Here is a 19,349-nt window from a genome sequence, read left to right as displayed (position 1 = left end):
CTAAGGGCGCAACCCTGGGGGGGGGTCCTGTGTTCAGGGTGAGGGGGTTAGATGTATGTCTCCCCATTTTGGCTTGAAGGGCCGAATGGCCTCCTCCTGCACCTATTGTCTATTGTCTATTGTCTATTTTGACCACTTGGGGCCTGGCGGTGAGAAAGTCCAGGACCCAGGCACACAGGGGAGTGTTAAGCCCCAGTTCCAGCAGCTTCTCAGCCAGTCTGGTGGGGACTATTGTGTTGAAAGCTGAACTAAAATCAATGAACAGCATCCTCACATAGCCCCCCTTCTGGCTGTCCAGATGAGAGAGAGCGGAGTGCAGAATCTGGGAGACCACATCATCCGTGGATCTGTTCGTACGGTATGCGAACTGTAGTGGGTCCATGTTGCGAGGGAGGAGGGCACAGATGTGGTTCTTCATTAGTCTCTCGAAGCATTTCATGACCGAGGTGAGGTCCACCGGTCGATAGTCATTCAAACAAGCTGGAGAGGCATTCTTTTGCACTGGCTTCACTGCCTCCGAGGCCCTATCTCCGCGAGGCTTCACTGCCTCCGAGGCCCTATCTCCGCGAGGCTTCACTGTCTCCGAGGGCCTATCGTCGCGAGGCTTCACCGCTGCCAACGCTTCACCGCCGCCGAGGTCTCACCGCTGTCGACGTCCCACTTCACGCCTCCATGGTGCCGAGACCCGGACCCCAGCCACTGGCTCCGTCGGCCATTCCGGCGATCCGGACTCCAGCCCGCGAGGCCCAGCCCCTCCGTCCAACCCGCGAGGCTCAAGCCGGACCCGACCCAGGCTTTACGCGGAGATCCGGGAGGCATCGAGACGGCGGCGCCTCAATAAAGGCCTCGGGCCGCGTTCCCAGTCCACAGCTGCGGCCCATCGGGAAGCCGTCTATCTGCGCAGCCCGTCGGGAAGCCAGATGAACCTGCATCTGTAGTTACGTTTTATTACATTGGCAGTCCTGCGTTCAGTTTTGGTCACCTTGCTATAAAAAGGTTATCAGTAAGCTGGAAAGAGTGCAGAGAAGATTTACAATGATGTTGCCAGGACTTGAGGGGCTGAGCTATAGGGAGAGGTTGGGCAGGCTTGGACTTTATTCCTTGGAGTGCAGGAGGCTGAGAGGTGATCTTATGATATGTGTAGGAAGGAACTGCAGATGCTGGTTTACATCGAAGATAGACACAAAGCTGGAGAGACTCAGCAGGACAGGCAGCATCTCTGGAGAGAAGGAATGGGTCGAGACCCTTCATTAGATCTTATGATAGCTGTATAAAATCATGAGGGGAGAAGTTAGGATCAAGGTGTAGTTTTTTACTCAGCGTAGGGGAATCAAAAACCAGAGGACATAAGGTTAAGTTGAGAGGGGCAAGGTTTTACACAAACCCTGAGGGGCAACATTTTCATCAGAGGGTTGTGGCTACACGGAATGAGCTGCCAGAGGAGGTAGTTGTGGCAGGTACTATAACAACATTTAAAAGGCACTTGGACAGGTACAGGCCTTTATCAGTGCTGTATGACCCCATGACTCGAACAGTAATTTGCCACGGAAACCGTGTCACTCTCCCCACCAACTCGCACCCATTCACCCAGCCCCTCCTGTTTACTAGTTTGCATTTCTAGTTTGCATCTGTTGCTTAATTTGCATCTGAAACATTTCACCAAATATCATTTGTTTCCTTTACGTGAAAAGGCCTTTGTTCTCAGTCTTTGTACTTCCTGATAAAAATGCAGCATAATTAACCCATGAAATACTTTGATTGCAATCTGTAAAGTCTGCAGGAGCAAGAGTGAATTATTTAGAAATGACTGCGGAAGAACAGGCTGTTCAGCCCGACATCTCAGTGACAGACTTTGTCCTCAACTCCAGCATTATCCAACATGGCAGCATTGAGCTCATATCATATCATATCATATATCTACAGCCGGAAACAGGCCTTTTCGGCCCTCCAAGTCCGTGCCGCCCAGTGATCCCCGTACATTAACACTATCCTACACCCACTAAGGACAATTTTTACATTTACCCAGCCAATTAACCTACATACCTGTACGTCTTTGGAGCTGTGTGGTGGAATGAGGCTGCAAATGGAGACACAGCATTAATCCCGTTGGACTCAAACAGGTCACATTGGACACTGATCTCTGTGCTCTGGAACTATAACAGGCAGACAGTAAATGGGGCTTTAGGTGCTGTACCCATAAGTACAGCATGCCAACAGGCTCTGTGGGCCATGCCCCATTTGCTCATGCCTGGCATATATCACTCTACACCTTTCCTATCCACGTACCTGTCCACACGACATTTAACTGTCGTAATTGTACTCCCTTATACCACCTCCTCTGGTTGTTTGTTCCATGAATCCAGTCCACTCTGTGTATGAAAGGTCCCATTTAAATCTTTCTCTGCTCACGTTGGAACATAGAACAGCACAGCACAGAAACAATCGACCCGTCCACAATACCTGTACCAAACATGATGTTAAGTCAAGCTATCTCATCTGCCGGCACGTTGTCCATGTCCCTCCATTCCCTGCATATCCCTGTGCCTATCTAAAAGACTCTTCAACACCACTGTCACATCTAACTCCACCAATCCTGGCGACACAGTCCAACCACCCACCACCATCAGTGTAAAATCTAGTCCCACGCCTCCTTTAAACTTTCCCCCTCTCACACTAAAACTATGCCCCCAAGTCTTTGACATTGCCGCCCTGGGAAAAAGATTCTGAACGTCTACCCATTCAATGCCAATTTTATACACTTTTATCAGTTCTCCCCTCAACCTCTACTACTTGCCATTAATACCACATAGTTTAGGCAGACTTTGAACAATTAGCCTCTTCTACCCTCTTCTACGAATGTGATCACAAATCTTATCTCTGCCCCTCATGATTTAATACCAAAACTGCACTCAATACTCCAGATGTGGTCTCACCAGGGCAGTCTACAACTGCAGAAGGACCTCTTTTTGCCTACACTCAAATCCTCTTGTTATCAAGGCCAACATGCCATTAGCTTTCTTCACTGCCTGCTGTACCTGCACGCTTACTTTCATTGACTGGTGTACAAGGCCAGCCAGGTCTCGTTGCACTTCCCCTTTACCAAATCTGACACCATTGAGATAAAAATCTGCCTCCTTGTTTTTGCCGTCTAAGTGGAAATCCTCACATTTATGTATATTACCCTCTCTGATCACTTAGACATCACCATGTCTGTCAACATTCCCACCCCAGCTCCAAAGCAAAAACGCAAAATCAACTTCCGTAAGCTGAACTCTGTTTCACCTACCTCGCTCTCATCCTCCCTCTCTGAAATAATGTCCGCCTCTCCCTTCGTTGACCTCCACAGCCCCTCTGACCTCACTGACTACTACAACCGCACTCTCTCCTCCTGCCTCGACCAGCTTGCACCTATAAAAACCAAAACAGTTTCCTTCACCCACTCTGCTCCCTGGTTTACCCCTGAACTCCGCATGATGAAAACTCATGCCCGCCAACATGAAAGACTCCGCAACAAAACAGGTCTCACAATTCACTCCCAAGCCTACAAAGACCACCTGCAGCACTACAAAGATGCCCTCTCCCGCGCCCACTCCACCTACTACTCTCAAATAATTCACTCTGGCTCCGGAAACCCAAAAACACTCTTCTCTACAATAAACAAACTCCTCAGCCCCCTGGACACCATCTCCCAATCATTCACAGTTGACAAATGCACCACTTTCCTTTCATTCTTCCAAAGCAAAATTGACAACATCTACAGCACTTTAACCACCAACGCACCTGCTCCCCCTCAAACCACCTGCCCCCCCTTATCCTGTCAACCCCTGCCTCAGTTCTCCCCAGTCTCCACCACTGACCTCTCTGACCTCTTCACAGGAATAAAAACTGCCACCTGCTCTCTGGACCCCATCTCCTCCAGCTTTGTCAAGGCCTGCCTTCCTGCTCTCTCTCCACTTATCACTGCAACAATAAACTCCTCCCTGTCCACTGGCATCGTCCCGCCATCCCTCAAAATCGCTGCTGTCACCCCCATTCTGAAAAAACCTGGTCTAAACCCTGACACCCCAAACAACTTCAGACCAATCTCCAACCTACCCTTTCGGTCCAAAGTTTTGGAACGTGCTGTAGCTTCCCAACTCAAATACCACCTCTCTACCAATATCATATCATCATATCATATATATACAGCCGGAAACAGGCCTTTTCGGCCCTCCAAGTCCGTGCCGCCCAGTGATCCCCGCACATTAACACTATCCTACACCCACTAGGGACAATTTTTACATTTACCCAGCCAATTAACCTACATACCTGTACGTCTTTGGAGTGTGGGAGGAAACCGAAGATCTCGGAGAAAACCCACGCAGGTCACGGGGAGAACGTACAAACTCCTTACAGTGCAGCACCCGTAGTCAGGATCGAACCTGAGTCTCCGGCACTGCATTCGCTGTAAAGCAGCAACTCTACCGCTGCGCCACCATGCCTGTATGAAACTTTCCAATCCGGATTCCGCTCCAACCACTGTACTGAAACTGCACTCCTCAAAATCACAAACGACCTTCTCCTCTCCTCCGACGCTGGCAACCTCAACATCCTCATCCTACTTGACCTCAGCGCCGCCTTTGACACCATAAATCACTCCATTCTCCTCACCCGACTTGAAACCTCCTTTAACATCACCGGCACAGCCCTATCCTGGTTCAAATCTTACCTCTCTGACAGACACCAGTTCATCTCCATTAACAACTGTAAATCCCCCACCGCTCCCCTCCCCCAAGGTGTCCCCCAAGGCTCAGTCCTTGGCCCCCTCCTCTTCATCCTCTACCTGTTCCCCCTTGGTCAATTAATCCGCCGTCATGGTCTCAACTTCCACTGCTTCGCCGATGATATCCAGCTCCTCATCTCCACCAAGTCAATCTCCCCCACCACACACTCTACACTGACAAACTGCATCACTGAAATAAAATCTTGGCTTCAATCAAATTTCCTCAAACTCAATTGCAACAAATCTGAAATCATCATCATTGGTCCAAAAACGCTCACCAAATCCACCCAAAACTTCATCCTCAATATTGATGGTCTCCCAGTATCCACCTCCCCTCACATCCGGAATCTTGGAATCATCTTTGATCAAACCCTCTCCTTCGACAAACACATCAAACACATCACAAAGACAGCCTTCTTCCACCTCAAAAACATTGCCCGTCTCCGTCCATCCCTCTCCTCCACAGCTGCAGAAACCCTCATCCACGCCTTCATCACCTCCCGTCTGGACTACTGCAACAGCCTCCTCTATGGCTCACCCTCAAAAATCATCAGTAAACTTCAATACATTCAAAACTCCGCTGCCCGTCTACTCACCCACACCCCGATCCGTGACCATATCACCCCCGTCCTTTACAAACTCCACTGGCTCCCCATCCCCCAGAGAATCCAGTACAAAATCCTCCTCATAACCTACAAAGCCCTCCATAACCTGGCCCCATCCTACCTGACCGACCTCCTCCACAGGCACACTCCCACCTGCACCCTCCGCTCTGCTGCTGCCAATCTCCTATCCCCCCACATCCGGACCAAACTCAGATCCTGGGGGGACAGGGCTTTCTCCATCGCTGCTCCCACCCTATGGAACTCACTACCCCAAACCGTTAGAGACTCCTCCACACTCACCACATTCAAAACATCACTGAAGTCTCACCTGTTCAGTACTGCCTTCAACCACTGAAGGCCACCTCACCTTCTGTCTCCTTTCTCTGTTCGTTTACTTATTTACTTATTTATCTATTTATTCATTTCCCTATGTTCTCTAAATCCCTGTAAAGCGTCTTTGAGTATATGAAAAGCGCTATATAAATGTAATGTATTATTATTATTATTATTATTATATTATATAGCATCTGCCATGCATCTGCCCACTCATCCAACCTGTCCAAGTCACCCATCCTGACATGATCTTCGCAGTTCAAACTGCCACCCAGCTTGGTGTCATCTGCGAACTTGCTAGTGTTACCTCTAATTCCATCAACCAAACCATTAATCTATGTGGTGAATAGTTGCACCGAGCCTTGCGGCACACTATTCGCCACTGCCTGCCTTTCTGACAGGCACCCCTTTATTCTTTCTCTTTGTTTCCTGTCTGCCAACCAATTCTCTATCTATGTCAATACCCTACCCCCAATACCATGTGCTCTTATTTTGCCCATCAATCTCCTTGTGGGACCTTAAAGGCTTTCTGAAAGTCCAGACCCACTACATCCACTGGCTCTCCTTCATCCATTTTACTTGTCACATCCTCAAAACATTCCAGAAGATTACTCAAGCAGGATTTCTCCTTCATAAATCCATGCTGACTTTGACCAATTCTTTTACTGCTATCCCAATGCGCCATTATTACCTCTTTAATAATGGACTCCAGCATCTTCCCCACCACCAATGCCAGGCTAACTGACCTATAATTCCCCGTTTTCTCTCTCGCACCTTTCTTGAAACGTGGGATAACATTAGCTCCCCTCCAATCCACAGGAACAGACCCCGAATCTGTAGAACATTGGGATCTGATCCTGAATTTATAGAACATCCCCGTCTGATCACCAACAGGGGATGAAGGGCCTCGGCTATGAGGAGAGACTGGGCAGACTGGGGTTGTTCTCCTTGGAGCAGAGAAGGCTGAGAGGGGACATGATCGAGGTGTACAAGATCATGAGGGGCATAGATAAGGTAGATGGCGGGGAACTTCTTCCACTGGTGGAAGGTTCAACAACGAGGGGACATAAACATAGCACAAAAAGTAAGGAAATTTGTGTTTGGTAGATTATTTCTTTGTTGTAACAATGTTTCTTGGCAATAAATCTTATACCGTTGGAAAGCCTGTTTATTTCCCTTTTAAATGGTGCCACATTTGTAAGGAACATGCATTTGTGGGATGAGCAGCAGAGCTGAGTATATGGGTTGCGCCCATGAAAAATTTGCCAAATCTTCTCTGCCAATGCCAAACAGCTTATTCTGCTGTTGCTATTGACTCTTGTTTTGAGCTTCTGGTACCCCCAGGTGCTGACAAGAATGGGATGCCATCCCACAACAGTGTGTGACCAGGCTGGTGACCAATATGAGGAGGAGGTGCCAGGCTGTTATGGCTGTGTATGGTTCTTCCACACGCTACTGTGGCTCCTGTTTATTAAATGAATAAATTGTTAAATTGCCAATATGTCTTGTTTCTTCAGACCAATCATCCAATCCACCAAACAACACCGAACAAGAGTCAATGGCAGAATAAGCTGTTTGGCATTGGCAGAGAAGATTTGGCAAATTTTTCATGGGCGCATCCCATATACTCAGCTCTGCTGCTCATCCCACAAATGCATGTTCCTTACAAATGTGGCACCATTTAAAAGGGAAATAAACAGGCTTTCCAACGGTATAAGATTTATTGCCAAGAAGCATTGTTACAATAAAGAAATAATCTACCAAACACAAATTTCCTTACTTTTTGTGCTATGTTTAGATACAGGGTAAGGGGAGGGAGGTTTCGGGTGGATGTGAGAAAGAACTTTTTCACCCAGAGGGTGGTTGGAGTCTGGAACTCACTGCCTGGGGTGGTGGTGGAGGCGGGAACACTCACAACGTTTAAGAGGCACAACATTCAGGGCTACGGTCCAAATGCGGGAAAATGGGATTAAAATTAGACTGTGTTTGGTAACGGGCGGCGCGGACACGATGGGCCGAAGGGCCTCTTTCTGTGCTGTAGGACTCTATGACTCTATGACTCTAACATCTATGAAGCAGCATCTCTACCAGCTGTGTCACTGTGCGGCTCTCATCAGCCCAGCTGTTTACACTTTGCTATTACGATAGCGTCTGATCACCAAGCTGCTTCTGGGATTTTTATCTGATTGGAGAGACGACAGAGATTTTACACTATTTATATAAAACATCAACCAAGTTTTTATTCAGATATCTTTTACTATTTACACAGATGCCCATTTACCGTGAAAACATACTTCACTCCATTTTTCAGCTCTTGCCTGAATTTCCGTTGTGTCAGTCCATAGATACACGTATTACTGCAGGTGCATAGAGCTTGTAATATAAATCCACATTGCTGCATGATATATGTTGGTGTCGTCAAATATTTGTCTGTGTAGAAGTAATTCACTGGTTGCCAGATCATGGAATGTATTACATAGGGCATCGACAATATTACAAAATTGGTTGATAGAGCAAACAACAAAATCATCGATTTCTTCCGGTTCTTCAACTCTGAATCATTCTGACTCTCACTCTTACTACGGAGCGTTTGGCGGACTCTATTTGCTGAAATAATGCTCCTGACCGTTAAGCCATTAAACAGTAGAATTAAACAAATTGGCAATAACGGTGTTAGGATACTGTCAAAATACTCATATAGTTGCCACATCAAAGAAGTGAAGAATTCAGGAATTTGGACGCAACCCCAAGGTACTTTGTCGATGATTACAAAGGGCTCCACTACAAAGTAAACAGGAATGCATCTTATACAGGCCAATGCTGATACTGTTACTATCACTACTGTAGCTGTTCTCTGGGTACAATATTTTTCGCGTATTCTTTGAGAACAGATCGCGATATAACGATCAAACGTGAAAGCGACAGTGAACCAAACGGAGCAGTCGATGCTTGCGATTTTGAACAAAGTAGTCAGAGCACATACCGGGGTTATGAGTAGGAAATGGGCGAACATGTAAATATTATTAATCTGCTCCGCAATAAGAGCAATTACAACTACAATGAAATCGGCTGCTGCCATTGCCACCAGGTAGCGAGTAATACATTTGGAGAGACCGCATTTTCCACGGGAGAGGATCACGATCGCGACCAAATTAACTGCAAAAAGAAAGGAAAGCAAACGATTAATATGTGGTGTTACCTCAGCCAACAAATGATCACCTTCACATCGACCCCAGGCTTATCGTCTGCATTTCCCCACACTCCTGATAACTGAAATATTCGTCTATTTTCCAGTGCGGATGAAGAGCCTTTGAGCTAAAATATTAAAACTGCTTCACTTTGAACTCTTACTCTCCGATACACTGTGTAGGGGATAATGTTGTAGAGCTCCCCGTGGTGAGCCCTGTCAACTGACCTCAGTCAGGCGAACGACAACAAACAGAGACAGCTGAAGCAGAAGCAGCTTCATAACTTCTGTTGCCTCAAACGCAAGAAGAAGATACGCTGTGTTTATGAAACTCCCTGTTGTTATTTCACACGGATACCATGCGCAATTATTATGTTTTGCGTTGACTATATGATAGGTTGCCTCGGATCATGGGAAGCTTGGGTCCAAATTGGGATTGACCAATTTCTCCAATTTGGTGTCCATGCACCGTCGCAATTTTGTCCATGTCCAGTCGAACTCCACGGTACATCTTTTTCCGAAAACAAATACTGTTTCGTTAGAGCAGTTCAGACTTCAATACGATCTTCATGGCCTCACAGATTGGACATTTCTGTAATGTGGCCGTTTCTAAGCAATGACGCTGCGTATCCCACAGCGCAAGCAGCGCATTAAATTTGCTTGGATTCCGATTCCGAGCGGTGCTGGGTCACCAAACTCTGTCTACCAGTTTTATGGATACATTCTGGACGCTGGTATAAGGACATGCGTACCTCGTTTTCTTATTCAGGACTCTGTAATGATCTAGAAAATATTTAAAAGAGCTGCAAATGCGGCATAAACCGCTGCTAACTTCTTCTTAAACTATTTTGGTCTTTTGATTTAAAAACTCGAATATAAATAACACAAACTCGCAATCCAGAGCTTAAGCAAGGATAGATGTTAGCAACAGTTTAAACTGTGATTAACTGAAATGGGCATTTGAAAATGAAATTTGGAAACCAGAGATATCGATCTGCAGTAAATATCATAGGTAACAGAAAGATAGTCGAAAAGTTAGAGCAGGTTCCCTTACCAGTGATACCAACCGCTGCAAGTACAGGATAAAAAATGCTCGCTATGTGGTAAATTGCAGGATATGGCATTTTCTCTGAGAATCTGCGACCAACCATTTTAGACTTTCCAACTACGCCCTGTGCAGGTGATTGTTTGAAGAAGTACTTATACACAAAATAATGTATCCACTGGATCAATTAGCGGGTGTGCTTCCTCAGGCGAATGAACACCAACCCATTCATCAAACACCTACAGTAAACTATATTTACTCATGTGCCGTTGTGCAATGCATTTCACTTCTCTAGGGATATTACAAACACTTGTTTATTCAACTTTAGCGAAGAAAATATTGAAAGCTTTTTTATCCAGAAACGTGCATTGGGCTGTTTGAAGTAAATTGTTCTTGAAATCAAAATTATTTAGAACATGGACAATCGTCTCCAAATCCCTATAATTTCTTGGAGTGGTCGCAGCATATGCAAATAGGAAACGGTACAATCTTAGCGGCTTAAATGAGGGAACTAACTCCTATCCAGGTATCTTTCTAATTGTTTCTTAAACGTTGCGATTGTCCTTACCTCAACTACCTTCTCTGCAGTTGTTTCTATACACCAAACACCCTTTTGTGAAAAATTTACCCCTCAGATTACTATTAAATCTTTTCCCATTCACCTTAAACCTATGTTCTCTGGTCCACGATTCCCCTACTCTGGGCAAGAGACTCTACATTTTTACGTGATCTATTCCACGCATGTTTTAATGCACCTATATAATTTCACTCCTCATCATCCTGCGATCCAAGGAAAAGTGTCCCAGCCTACTCAACTACTCGCTAAGGCTCAGACCACCAGTCCTGGGAACATCCTCGTAAATCTTCTCTGTACCCTTTCCAGCTTAACAACATATTTCATATGACATGGTGCGCAGAACTGAACACCATACTCTAAAAGAGGCATCATCAATATCATATATAAATGCAACATGACCTCCCAACTTCTATATTCAATACTACGACTGATCAAGGTCACGTGGCCAAAGCATTTTTGACCACCCCATCTACTTGCGCCTCCACCTTCAAGAAATTAAGTACCTGCACTCCGAGGTCCCTCTGCTGCGTAACCCTGCCCATAACCCCAGCATTCGCTGCGTAGGTCCTGCCCATTTTAGACTTCCCAAAATAAAACACCTTACATTCTCTGTATCAAACTCCCACACCCATTCCTCAACCCAACGAGCCAACCGCTCAAGATCATGCTACAATTTTTTCACACCTATCTTCATTATCTCCAATACCATCCACTTTTTTATCATCTGCAAACTTGCCATGTAATTTCCAGCACCAAACAGGCCCTTCTGTCCACATTGTCTATGCCAAACAAGTTGGCATACTGGGCTAGGCTCATTTCCCTGCATTTGGCCCAAAGCCCTCTGAACCATTGGTAACCGAGGCCAAGTGCAGAACTGAGGCTGCGGCCCGAGAGGCTTCGGCGAGAAGAGCTGAGGAAAGGAGTGCTGAGCTAGCGGGCGAGTCAGGTCCAAGCCCGGTGGAGCAACAGCAGCAGCAGCGGCAGTGGGGAGTTTAAAAAGTAGCCATTGGGAATAAAGTAAGGATGCAGGATCACGTGCGTGTGCTGTAGCTGTGTGATGTGGGAGCTGGTGGACCCCAGTGTGGTGTCTCGTGAACATATCTGCAACTAGCCAAGTCAAGAGTGTTTTTTGTCCTGATACCGAACAATGAAATTCTTACATGCAGCAGCACAACAGATAGGTCAATGTATATACATGTCTGCAAGAGAGATTTGAAGGCGCTTGACATCGATGTGGAGTCCTGGCAGCTGAGCGTACGAGGTGGAGAGGTATCCTGAACCAACATCTCAAAACAGGGGAAGAGACACTGATGAACGCAGCGGCAGACAAGCACGGCGCAGAAAGGAGAGCAGCAACTTCAACAGACCAGAGACCACACACAAATGTGTCCTTTGTGACATAGACTGTCACTCCCGCATTGGTCTCTTCAGCCACAAGGGACGCTGCTCTAGCCGAGGTGTGGAGCAAGCAGCCAACTAGGATGCAATTATATATATATATATATATATATAACTGGGTGTTTCATAATAGTACAAAGGCAAAATGAATGCCTCCAAGTTTATGTAGTTCTGAGCTTATTTGGCATTTGTCGTGTTTAACACCCTGATGGTTATGGATGGTTGTAAAGAATCTGCTCCTGAATCTGAACATTACGATTTTCAGGCTCCTTTACCATCTTCCCAGTGGCAGGAGGGAAATTAGTTTGTGGCCAGGGTGGTGTGGGTCTCAGATGATGTTAGTTGCCTTTTGTAAGACAGTGAGTCATATTGGTCATGGGTGTCATTACCCTGGTGAACTGGGTTTCACTACTTTTTGCCATCTTCTTCGTTCCTGGACGTTCAAGTTGCCGAACCAGGCCGTGATGCAACTAGTCAATGCACTCTCTACTGGACACGTGGAGCGGTTCACGAGAGTATTCGTCAGCATACCAAACCTCTAAGGAAGTTGAGGTGTTGATGGGCTTTCTTTATAGTCGCATCAATGTGCTGTTCTAGAACTGATTTTCAGAGATATGCACGCCCAGGATTTTGAAGTTTTTGACTCTCTCCATCACCGTTTCGTCGATGAAGGTGGGTGTGTGGATCCTCGGCCTTCCTCTTCCAAAGGCTTTTAAAACAGGTTGTTGCACTGACACCATTTGGTCAGTTGATTAATCTCCCTCCCATACTCAGACTCATCATCAAATGTAATTTGACCAATAATGGTGGTGTCATTGGCAATTTGAAGATGGAGTTGGAACTGTGTCCGGCTACATAGTCATGAGTATAGAGTGAGTAGAGCAGGGGGCTGAACACACTGCCTTGCGATACTCCTGTGCTGATGGTTATCGAGGAGGAAGTGTTGCTGGCAACTCTTACAGATTGTGGTCTCTTGATGAGGATGTGTTGGTTGTTTGAGGAATTCAGGCTCAGACTTGACAACCTGGAATCTGAGTTTCAAAAACTGCGGCTCGTCAGGGATGGGGAGAATTTCCCGGATGCTGTGTACGTGGACGCAGTCACACCCGTTAGGTTAACTACATCCAATTCAGTCTGTGTTCTTGAGGAAGAGGGTCTGAGGCAGGTGGGGTTCAAGAGGGAGTGCTGAATGAGTCGTCATCCTTGAGCTTGTCTGACAGCTCTGAGAGATTGCTCTGTGTGTGGATGAGAATGAGGGCCTTAAGAAGGATGAGCAACTGAACCATGGCACCATGGATCAGGGAGCCATTCAAGCGGGGGGGGGGGGGGGGGGGGGGGGGAGAAGAAAGAAAGGAGGCAGGTGTGCTGTAGCTGCGTGATGTGGGACCTGGTGGACCCCAGTGTGGTTACTCGTGACCAATATCTCCAGGTGGTCGGCAAGAGTGGTTTATTGACAATGTCCAGAACAATGAAATACTTACTTGCAGCAGCACAGTAAGTAAATGTAGGATATGTAAATGTATATGTGTATACATGAGTGTATACATATAGAACAATATACGTTGATATATATATATATAATATATAAAATTGTCTGTTTAATAACAGTGCAAAGAAAAAAATTAATGCATCCAAGTCATTGTAGTTCTGAGCTTTTTTGGCAGTTGTAGTGTTTAATACCCTGATGGTTGTAAAGAATCTGGTCCTGAATATGAACGCTACAATTTTCAGGCTCCCATACCTTCTTCCCGATGAAAAGGCCTTTGTTCTCAGTCTTTGTGCTTCCTGTTAAAAATACAGCAGAATTAACCCATGAAATACTTTGATTGCAATCTGTAAAGTCTGCAGGAGCAAGAGTGAATTATTTAGAAATTACTGCGGAAGAACAGGCTGTTTAGCCCGACATCTCAGTGACAGACTTTATCCTCAACTCAACATGGCAGCATTGAGCTGTGTGATGGAATGAGGGCTGCAAATCAATCCCGTTGGACTCAAACAGGTCACATTGGACACAGATCTCTGTGCTCTGGAACTATAACAGGCAGACAGTAAATGGGGCTTTAGGTGCTGTACCCATAAGTACAGCATGCCATCAGGCTCTGTGGGCCATGCCCCATTTGCTCATGCATGGCATATATCCCTCTACACCTTTCCTATCCACGTACCTGTCCAAACGACATTTAACTGTCGCAATTGTACTCCCTTAAACCACCACCTCTGGTTGTTTGTTCCATGAATCCAGTCCACTCTGTGTATGAAAGGTCCCATCTAACTCTTTCGCTGCTCACGTTGGAACATAGAACAGCACAGCACAGAAACAATCGACCCGTCCGCAATACCTGTACCAAACATGATGCTAAGTCAAGCTAATCTCATCTGCCGGCACGTTGTCCATGTCCCTCCATTCCCTGCATATCCCTGTGCCTATCTAAAAGACTCTTAAACACCACTGTCGCATCTAACTCCACCAATCCTGGGGACACATTCCAACCACCCACCACCCTCTGTGTAAAATCTAGTCCCACACCTCCTTTAAACTTTCATCCTCTCACCCTAAAACTATGCCCCCAATTCTTTGACATTGCCGCCCTGGGAAAAAGATTCTGAACATCTACCCATTCAATGCCAATTTCATATACTTCTATCAGTTCTCCCCTCAACCTCCACTACTTGGCATTAATACCATGTAGGTCAGGCAGACTTTGAACAATTAGCGTCCTCTACCCTGGTAAAATGAATGCCATCACAAATCTTATCTCTGCCCCTCATGATTTAATACCAAAACTGCCCACAATGCAGATGTGGTCTCACCAGGCCATATACAACTGCAGAAGGACCTCTTTACTCCTATACTCAAATCCTCTCGTTATGAAAGCCAACATGTCATTAGCTTTCTTCACTGCCTGCTGTACCTGCACGTATACCTACAGTGACTGGTGTACAAGGACAGCCAGGTCTCGTTGCACTTTCCCTTTACCTAATCTGACACTTCCCTTTACTGCATCTGCCATGCATCTGCCCACTCACTCAACCTGTCCAAGTCACCCTGCAACCTCCTGACATCCTCTTCGCAGTTCAAAATGCCACCAGCTTTGTGTCATCTGCGAACTTGCTAGTGTTACTTCTAATTCCACCATCCAAATCATTAATATATAGGATGAATAGTTGCACCGAGCCTGGCGGCACTCCATTCGCCACTGCCTGCCTTTCTGGCAGGGACCCCTTGACTCTTTCTCTTTGCTTCCTGTCTTCCAACCAATTCTCTATCCATGTCAATACCCTACCCCCAATACCATGTGCTCCAATTTTGCCCACCGATCTCCAGTGTGGGAACTTAAAGGCTTTCTGTAAGTCCAGACCCACTACATCCACTGGCTCTCCTTCATCCAGTTTACTTGCCACACCCTCAAACCATTCCAGAAGATTAGTCAAGCAGGATTGACAACACATTACACTTGGCACCTGTGCCTACTTTCATTTCGACTGGAATGCCATTAACTCGCACAGTGACCAAGACTTCATCATTTTTTTCTATCTGTGCATCAGTTGAATCAGCAGTCATTTGCAGTGTTATTCCATCGAACCAGGCTGTTTCATCAGCACTAATGTTGGCTTGGTCAGGTTCTAGCTGGTGAACAGTCCTCCGAGGTCGCTGCCCATTGTAGGTTTGTTGTGTGGACCTGCACAACTTTTTTAATTATTCCACTTTTTACAGGCCTGTTGAACAAAAGCTGCACACTTGTCCCTTTTAGCTGCATGACTACCTCCACAGTTGTTCCAGTTGGCAATACACTGTGTTCCAGTTTTTTCTGACTGGTTTTTCATTTTAATCTCAGTCTTTTATTTTCTCATTAACCTATCCTGGACTGCATCAACATTTGTGATAGAGTGCTGTGGAGAAGTGGTTTGTGTTGTGGTCTTCAATCTTCTCATGACTTTGACAGATGGAAAGAGCCTTAACTAATGTGAAATTACTATCACGCAGTAGCACCTTTCTCAAATCATCATTATTGATACCACAGATCAGTCTATCTTTACTAAGCTCCTCATGGAGATCTCCAAATTTGCAGCTGTTTGTTATAATCCTTAAATCACTGACATATGATTCACCAGCCTTTTGATCCGGTGTGTTGAACTTGTGTCTTTCCATAATAACATTAGTCTGAGGGTTGCATATCTCTTGAAATTTCCTCTTGAGGCATTCAGGATCCTATTTGGATTCTGCAGGAGTGAGGATGTTTCCTCCCTCGCTGGGCTCCCTCATTTCCCCCGCACACACAAAAGACCGTTCATGTTCAATGGCCTCCAGTCTGACGAGATTGATGAGGATGTATGCTTTAGTGCGGGCTGTCTTGTCAGAGTCTGCCACCGCAATGAAAATGTCATATTCTTGTTCAAAAACCCACCATTTATCGCCGATGTTACCGTCGAAGATGAGTGGGTCCGGAATGCACCCGCCATGATGACTCATTAACTGCTCGCTGCACCGGCTAGCAGGGTTAATTAGCTGTCCTCGCTTGAGAAAAAATCAAATCCCGGTCGAAAAAAACAGAATCCTAGAAAGTTCCGGAATAATATTTCTGACACCATGTATGAAGTTGCAAGAATAAGAACAAGTTATTTAACTTCAAACCTAGTTTAATAACCGTCGAGGATGCAACGTTACAGACAAGGCCACAGTTCCCGAACAAGTGCCTCCCGCGGAAACCTCCGCCGATTAACACGCATGCGCGATAACTTCCTCCAGGAGCTGTGTCTCCAAGCACCCGACATAGACTGTGAATACAGTGACTGATCTACAGGTAAATCTCGGAATGGAGGCCGGTGACCAGTGATGTGCCTCAGGTTTCGGTGGCGGACCCGTAACGGTTTGCCATCTATATCAATGATTTGGATGAGAACATACATGGCAAGATTAGCACGTTTGCAGATGACACAAAAGTGGGTAGATTGACAGATGGTGAAGATGGTTGTAAAAAATTGCAGCAGGATCTTGATCGATTGGCTAGGTGGGCTGAGGAATGATTGATTTTTATACAGTGAAATGTGTGGGGTTGCATTTTGATAAGTCTTACCTGGGCAGGACCTACACAGTGAATGGTCTGGCTCTGGTAGTGTTGTGGAGCAGAGGGATCTTGGGGTGCAGGTGCATGGTTCCTTGAAGGTGCAGTCGCAAGTAGATAGGATGGTCAAAAAACCGTTTGGCACACTGACCTTCATCAGTCAGAGTCTCGAGTATAGAAGTTGGGAGGTCATATTGCATTTGCATAAGATCTTGGTGAGGCCTCGTTTAGAGTATTAAGTTCAGTTCTGGGCACCATGTGAGCGAGTAGATGCTGTCAAGCTGGAAAGGGTACATGGCTGATTTACAAGGATGTTGCCTGGACTAGAGGGTCTGAACTACAAGGCGAGGTTGAGTAGTCTGGTAACCTTCCTTGGAGCGCAGGGGGATGAGGGGTGAACTTTGTTAAGGTGTATACGATCATGCGAGGAGCAGATCGGGTAGATGCAGAGTCTCTTGCGCAGATTAGGCTGATCGAGGAAAAAAGGACATTGGTTTAAGGGGAAAATATTTAATACGAATCTAAGGGGTAACCTTTTCACACAAAGTTTGGTGGATGTATAGAATAAGCTGCCACATGAGGTTGTTGAGGGAGGGTCTATCCCAACATAACATGTAAGAAACATTTAGATAGGTACATAGATAGGGCAGGTTTAGAGGGATATGGACCAAATGCGGGCAGATGAGTCTATTATAGGTGGGACATGTTGACCGGTATGGCAGGTTGGCCAAAGGGACTGTTTCCACACTGTATCACTCTATGATTCTATGACTCTCTGAATCTATCTGATGCCCGGCAGTCTTTCCTTGCTCACAATTTGTTCTCGTCCTTTTTCTCACTTTATATCTCTTTCCCCTATTTTTCTAATTACTTCCTCTCGCTCTCGCTCTTCCCCCATTCTATTTATTTCTTTCTCACGTACACAGATATTCACATTCAAGTGTACATCGTCCTCACACAGGCACACTGCTAATTATGTTAGCATCAATGGGCGGAGAGCATGTTACGTTTTGAATAATTATTTGACTGCAATGGAAGCGTTCTGAGTACGGAATTGTGGCGATCTCTTCTGCACGGCCTCCACCAAGACCAATCAGATCATCGCACGGCCTCTGCACGGCCTCCACCAAGACCAATCAGATCATCGCACGGCCTCTGCACGGCCTCCACCAAGACCAATCAGATCATCGCACGGCCTCTGCACGGCCTCCACCAAGACCAATCAGATCATCGCTGCTAACACTCTGTTCCGCATGGCAGAACTTGCCATTACCCATAACAACTTCTCTTTTTACTCATCTCCCTTCCTTCAAGGCTGGTGAAAAGCATGCCCATATGCATTCGCGTGGGCCCCAGGTATGCTTCACGTTTTGTTGGTTACGTCGAGCAGTTCGTATTTCAAACGCAAGATGGCGTAATTTGTGAACTCCTTTTCTTCATCACCGAAGACTGCATCATGGTTGCTTCCTGGATCCGAACTGAAATGACCAACTTTTGCACATCTTCCACCCTGCCCTCACATTCATTTCTACTATCTCTGACAATTCTCTCCACTTTCTTAATCTCTCTGACTTCACAACATAAGCGAGTCCATCAAATATAAACCCACCGACACCCACAATTATGTTGATTAATCTTCCGGCCCCCTCCCCACTTACAAGGATTCCGTTTCCTTCTCTCAATTTCCCCGTCTCCGCGCATCTGCCCAAGACGCTTTCTCCTCTCGAACATCCGACCTGTTCTATTTCTTTATTAAACGGGCTTTCCCCGCTGCAGTTTTGAACGGATCCCTCACTCGTGTCTCCTCAGTGTCACACCGTTTTGCTTTCACCTCGTCTCCTGCCAGACGGAACAAGACTAGAGTTCCCCGTGTCCTTATATTTCACCCAACAGCTTCTGCGCCCAACACAACATTTGCCGATATTTCCATCACCTTCAACGTGATTCCAGTAATATCTCTACCCCCCTCCCCCCATTCCTTTGGGTTTGCTGTAGTGACCACTCACTTTCGCAACTAATTGGGTCACATCCTTTCCCAACCAAACCATCCCCTCCCCAGGAACATTCCCACGCAATTACAAGGGATGTCACATCGGTATCTATTCCTTCTCCTTCGCAGCCCTCGCCAACGACTCCAATTGAGACAGAGCTACACATGCAACTCCCGTTGTGGCCTCCTTTGCATCGTGAGGAACACGTGTCGACTAAGCGAATCGTTTGGTCAATCACTTGTGGTTGATCACAAGGCCTGCTGGATCTTCTGGTTCTTAAGAATTTCATCCCTCCCCCCACCCCCTATTCATACACCGACCATCTTGCCCTGGGACTCCGTCATTGCCAGACTCAAACTCGAAAGGCCACACTCAAACTGGGCAACAC

This window comes from Rhinoraja longicauda, chromosome 41 (assembly GCF_053455715.1).
Source record: "Rhinoraja longicauda isolate Sanriku21f chromosome 41, sRhiLon1.1, whole genome shotgun sequence".
In the NCBI taxonomy this organism is placed as follows: Eukaryota; Metazoa; Chordata; class Chondrichthyes; order Rajiformes; family Arhynchobatidae; genus Rhinoraja; species Rhinoraja longicauda.
The sequence above is the reverse complement of the archived record's forward strand: the minus strand, read 5'-3'. Positions refer to the sequence as shown.